Genomic DNA, 6,453 nt, shown 5'->3' with positions numbered 1-6,453 from the left:
TTAATATAAGAAAATAATTTTAAAATTTTTTAAAAAAATCAAAAAAAATTTTTCCCCTTACTTGAAACTATTACCTCAAAAATTCTCATAAAATTAAATTAAAAAACCTCCTTACCCCCTGAGATTTAAATAAAGAAACAGCTCCATACCCCCCCCCCTGTGTTAGAGGGCTCTGCTTTTTGTGTTATCTATACTATATTATAAATAAGAGTAACAAAGCTACAGCCAAAGATATCGAGTCTCATACTTTAAAACACAATATTGAATATTTTTATTATGACAGCAATTTTTTCTTATTTTGCCTATAATGAGTATATCAACAGGTTTTATGGCATTAGAATGTACTAAATACATTTTAATTATTGATATAAATTTTATAGTAAATGCTTTTAGAAGTTTAACTGACTTCCGCTTAAAGCGTAATATTAAAGGTTCTATTTGGCTTATTATTTCGTTACTTTATAACAGTATCTAAATTAATTAAAGAATTAGTAAAGGTAACTGAGATATGTATGCTCACTGCATATCGATCAACGGGGCCATCAGCTGGAAACACCCTCTCTTTTTTAAAAAATTCTTTTTTAAAAAAATATTATTTTCTTAAATATATTTTATTTTGATTCAGTTTTATAAATGTTAATGTTATCTTATATTGAATATGCATGTTATTTTTTAAAATGAATTAAAATTTAAAATGACAATTCAAAAATATGATTTTAAAATTTCTATTGAAAAATATTTAAAAAATGGTAGATTTTTTGGTAGAAGATAGCGGAAATTTCAAAAATTTGAAAAGAATTATGATAGCTAGCTGAGGTAGTAGATTTTGATTTTTTATAATATGTGATAGTTTATTACTAGTCTGGGCTAGACCTGGCAACCCGCCAGGAAGGTGTTTTAGTATCATTCCCTATAAGGGCAAGATACATTTTTAATATCGAACCTAATTATTGTTATATTCATTTTTTTATACCACATATTTATTTTAATATTGTAATTTAGTAGTTAATTGAATTCACATTTATAAGGTTTCACACAAAAAAGGATCAACTTTTACGTCGTTTTTGCCTTAACAGTAGTTTAATCTTATAGCCAAACCAATAATGTGCTTACACATAAATAATTAAATAAATATGGGGCAATTTTCCTTTGTTTCAATCATCTTTGTTTTGAGGTAGTCTTACAACCCATATGCTTGATGCCTATATTGATTAAAAGAACTCAATTCCAAATTTTTCACAAAATTTATTGCATCCTGATTTTGCTTGCAATTTATCAGCAGAGATATAGTATACTCAATATAATCATCCCTTTCAATTGAGAGATTTATTTTTTTTAATCCTAGTTATAACTTGAGGTCAATATTTCTAAAGTAATTGTTGGATATGTTATAAACTCTTTTTGAGAAGTGATATATACTAAAGTCCATTTTTCAGCAGCAAAAATTTTAAAACGGAAAAGGTAAGGTTTCTCTAAGAGTATTTTCATCTTTAATAACTCGATTGCTTGCTTCTAGTACATTGTTAGTCCTAGGTGTAAAGCGTTTAAAACCTTCATAACATGTGTTGTTTGAATCTAGCCATTCCATTTCAAAATATTTAGCAAAGACAGGAACGGTTGATTCCAATTTTTTATTAAAGAATGTAGAGGCTCTAGAAAAAATAATCTGGTTTTGAGCTAATTTATTGATATCATCTGTAATTTTAGCTGGATGTAGTTTTGGTACTAAAAATTAAAACTTCCTATTTATTTATTAACTGACCAATTTAAAATTCCAAATTGTTTTAAACCTATCTATTTTAAATACTGTCCAAATAAATGAAAAACTTGAAAATTAAATATTAACTGCCCAATAAATTACCTACCTAATGTTTTTTTTGTCAATTTGACTAAAATACTGCTATTTTGATTTATTTTATTGCCCATTTTATAATTAAAAACTGTCCGAATAATTTGTTCTCATTTTTATAATATATTTTATGAAAGCGAAATATTTTAAAGATTCTCATTGCTTTCTAATTTAGCTACTTTTCTAATGAAAAAAAAAGCATAATTATATATTTTTTTAAATTTAGACAAAATTTGTATGAGATGGGAAGGGACTTCTGATTGGAAGAATGTCGTTAAAAGATTGTACTTTGAAGTCAGTGACTTTACTTTTGGATTGGACGGGGAAATATCAATCACTACAAGTGAAGCTTAATTCATAGATATTTGTCAGTATATTAGGGGTCAGTATACCATTTTCAGTATATATATCTTTTTTGGTATTTTAATAGATATACCAATAATATATTATAACCCCCCCCCCTCCGTATTTTAATTAATTTGTCAGATATTTTTCCTTATTATTTTTTAAATTATATTATCTGTAAAATAAGTAATTTAAATTAATTATCTGTAAAATAAATTTATTATTATAATTAATTATATCTAAATTTTGATATTTTTGATAAGAAAAATAAATTATAATTAGTTTAAATTGTATTAATTTTTCAAATTGACCTAAAGTTTATTAACTTGGTATTTAATTTTGTAATTTATATTAAATAAGAATAAACGCTCTCTTGCGGATTAAATATTAAGTTATAAAATTTCTTATTATAACTATTTTTAATATAATTACAAAATAATTTAAATCATCTATTATTTTTAATGAAATAAATTATTAATCTATATTATCTTGTTATTATATACAACCCAGTTTAATAGTGTGACATAATAATCAACAGTGGCACCTACACTTTCTGAGCGATGGAAGCAGAATACCTCCTGAAAAGTATCCCTCTCCCCCTCTAAAACATGGTTAATTATATTTTGACACCCATAAATTTCAAAAATAATTTTTATTGCATCAATTTTTAATAATACAGAATATAAAAAATAAGTAAAAAAAATATATACTTTAAAAATTTTATTTTTAAATTAATAATTTGGATAAATTAGGGGAAGAGAAAGCGAAAGAATTTATAATATCATCGATATTTAATTGTTTAAATAAATCTTTTTCCATTTATAAAATGGTTAAATTATTGAGAAATAGATTTTTCATGGTACTATGAAGTCTTGTTTTAGTTAATTTAATTTTACTCATGACCCTTTCGGTAGTACATGAGGTAGTAGGAATGGCTAATAAAATATTTATATAAAATTGTCAAATTAGGGAAAGCAGAAAAATTTAAAAGTAGACGATAAGGTAAAATAAACGAATAGTTTTTCCAGTCTGAACCATAAGTCTCAGAGTTATCATCATCAGCATCAGAAGAAGAAGAAGCTAAATAATGTATTAGTAAAAATATTTTAATTAAATAAATTTACAATTCTCAGAATCTGACAAATCTTTGGATTCTTTAACCTCTAGGTCACGAGTAATAATTACACCCCCTATTTTAGCCATCTTATAAATATTTCGAAATTCAACATTTCTTCAAAAATTTGACTTGAATTTAATGGTAAAATTAACAGTTACTCTATATCATCTTTAATAATTTATTTTTCCGCCATTCCCCTTGGTGTAAAAAATGATGTTTGATTTAAAAATTTCATCGATTCATCATTAAACCTTATTAAACTGCATAATAATCAAATCAAGTGCAGCATAAAACACACTGATTTTAAAACTAATATAAAATATTATATTTAATGATGTTGAAGTCTGGAACTTTCAAAAAAGGTAGATTTCTCTCATTCATAAGATCTTGTGCCCTTGAAAAAACATCCAAAAATTCAGTATTATTTTCTTTTAAGATTAAAAAATAAAAAACAATAATTTAAATTATACTTCTCAAATTAACCCGGCAATCTTTTGCCAAATGTTTTATTGCAAACCCTATATCCTTTGAAATGGTCTGCAATTTTGTACAAGCCAAACTTGTTATCAACAATATTTTATTCAAAACACAAAGTGATAAAATAAAATAAAATTTTTCTATTATAAAGACTATATCATTAGCCATAGTGGAAGTGGTAGGATCTTCAGAATCCTTTAATTTTGTTAAAGCTGCCCTCAAGGCGTAGAAAAAATTTACAATAGCTTTATATAACGATAGCCAGCTTCTATAAATATAAAATAAACATTTTTAATCTAAACAGATAAGATAATATTACCGAGTGGTATTCTTGATGCGTAGAAATCATTGCGATTTTGTCAATATATAATTTGGACATGCTTTGAGCTCCTCATATTTTTTACACCATTAAAATATATATAAATCTCGTCTAATATTCCTAAAACATTTCGCAGTTCTTTTATTGATTGACATAATTGAACAATGATTAAATTTCAATGACAATAGCACAAAATAAAAGTTGCCTTTGGCTCCGCTATAATCAAAGCCTGCACTCCATTGATTCTTCCACCCCATGTTTGAGGCGCCACATAGCTTTGCCAAATTAGAAATTCAAGGGGTAAACGACGCTTAAAAATGCATTTTAGTGAATGAATCGTCAGTCTAAGTATTATATATGTCATTGATAAATATACAATTGATTAGTCATTTTGAACTCGGCTAATTACAATATTAAATTTTTTAGTTTTCAATTAATAAATGATTATATTTATTTAATTAATGTTATATAATAATTTAAATAATAATAGTCAATTAAGCTTCAACTGTTAATAATGCTAAATTAATATTTAGTGAGTGATATTGATATTCTATTTTTTTTAACACAAAATTTGATTGCAAGCTGACATAGTGAAAATATAATTTATATGTATTAATCTAATTTAATATTTAAAATAATATTCATTTAATAAATATTTAGACAGTCTTATTAATTTTTAAATAATAAAATTAAATCTATATAATACTTTATAGAATTATATAAGAAATCGTTCAGGGGGCAATCAAAAAAATTTTATATTAGTTCAAGGGTAAAGATTCCATTAAAAACAAATTTTTTGCTTCAGGGGGCTATTCAAATTTTCAGGGGGCTCAGCCCCTGCGCTCCCCACCTAGTGACACCACTCTCAGGTAGTGATGAGGCTGAATTAGGTCGCATCTGATTTTATATTCTAAAGTCATATTATACACAGAAAATCGAATTTTTATTACAAATATGAAATTTCAAAAATAAGGTCATAAAAATGCTACCAATATCTATAGAAATTAAAAAATATAAATATGAATTAAAAATATTTCCATAAATATTTCTTTCCCTCTTTTCCTTTGGGAAATTTTGATATGATTTCATACGCCCGTGATGATTAATTTCCTATTTGATACATGGATCTGGAATCTATTCTGATATCGAAAGTTTATTAATATTTATGACATCACAATCATAAATTAAAAGCACCTTTCACACTCAGTCGTACAGCAAGATAAAGTATCCACAAAGTTAAAGAGTTTTTATAATATTTGCTTCTAGTCGAATTGCGCATATAGGATCTTAGGTCAATTTTCTTTTCGAATAAAGAATATATCGGAAAGAATTTCTAAAATTAGACAATAATATAATTCAAATTTATTCAAATTATTTTACCACGTTTTCAAAGTTATTGATTAGACTGGACTGAGTCTATTTTCAAGAGTAATTTAAATTTATTTACATACAATTTTACTAGTTTGGATTTTTTAATGGTATACTTTTAAATAAAAGTGTAATTTATGAGTCGAGTGACATCTGTAAAATATTTACCTACATGGAGCTTCTATATGAAAAGTAGGTAGGAGCGATATTAGGCTCAATATTTTTGAGGGGGAGGGGGAAGAATAAGCCTTCAAAAGAGGTAGAGCAAAGACATCCAAAGGAGGTTAGGATGAAGAAAATCTATTTAGATAAAAAAAACTGATAAAAAAAGTTAAATTAATTAATAAATATTTATTTCTCATTCATTCACATATGACGTTTTAGTAGAGGTTAACTATATACTCTCGTGGCTGAAATTTGAGATACGGTTAGCAACTAGTTAATTATCAATTTCAATTACTAATTATTTGTTATTCCTAGTCTAAATAACTGAGCTTGAAAGAGTTTAATTTTCCCTTTTCATAATAAATTATATTAGGATTATTCATTAAATATAGAATAAATTGGGGAAAAATAGAATTGTTTGAAAGTTATTATTGGTGACTCTATAAGATTTTAAATTAATATCATGGGGTTATTGTAGCATAATGGATAAAGTAAATATGGCTGCTGTAGGGCACCAATATTTTTTAAGGGAGTAGGGGTAGATTTTGTTGGGGGACTTGTCTTCAATTAATTTTTTTCTATGTAGACCCCCCCCCCCCACTTTATTTTTTATTATTGTCAATATGTTTCCACAAATTTAAAAAAAAATATATCAGTCAATCAAAAATAATTTATTGGCAAAAGGACATGAGTTTAGCCCCCCCCCCAACCCCCTCTCCACCTCGCGATAACCCCCTTGATGAGATTAGCTCCGATGAAATATAATGTAGGAATTAACTTTAATAAATTAATAAGATGAGATTAACTCAGATG

Source organism: Gordionus sp. m RMFG-2023, chromosome 2, assembly GCF_954871325.1.
Source record: "Gordionus sp. m RMFG-2023 chromosome 2, tfGorSpeb1-WG-v2, whole genome shotgun sequence".
NCBI lineage: Eukaryota > Metazoa > Nematomorpha > Gordioida > Chordodea > Parachordodidae > Gordionus > Gordionus sp. m RMFG-2023.
Note: the sequence above shows the minus strand (reverse complement) of the source record.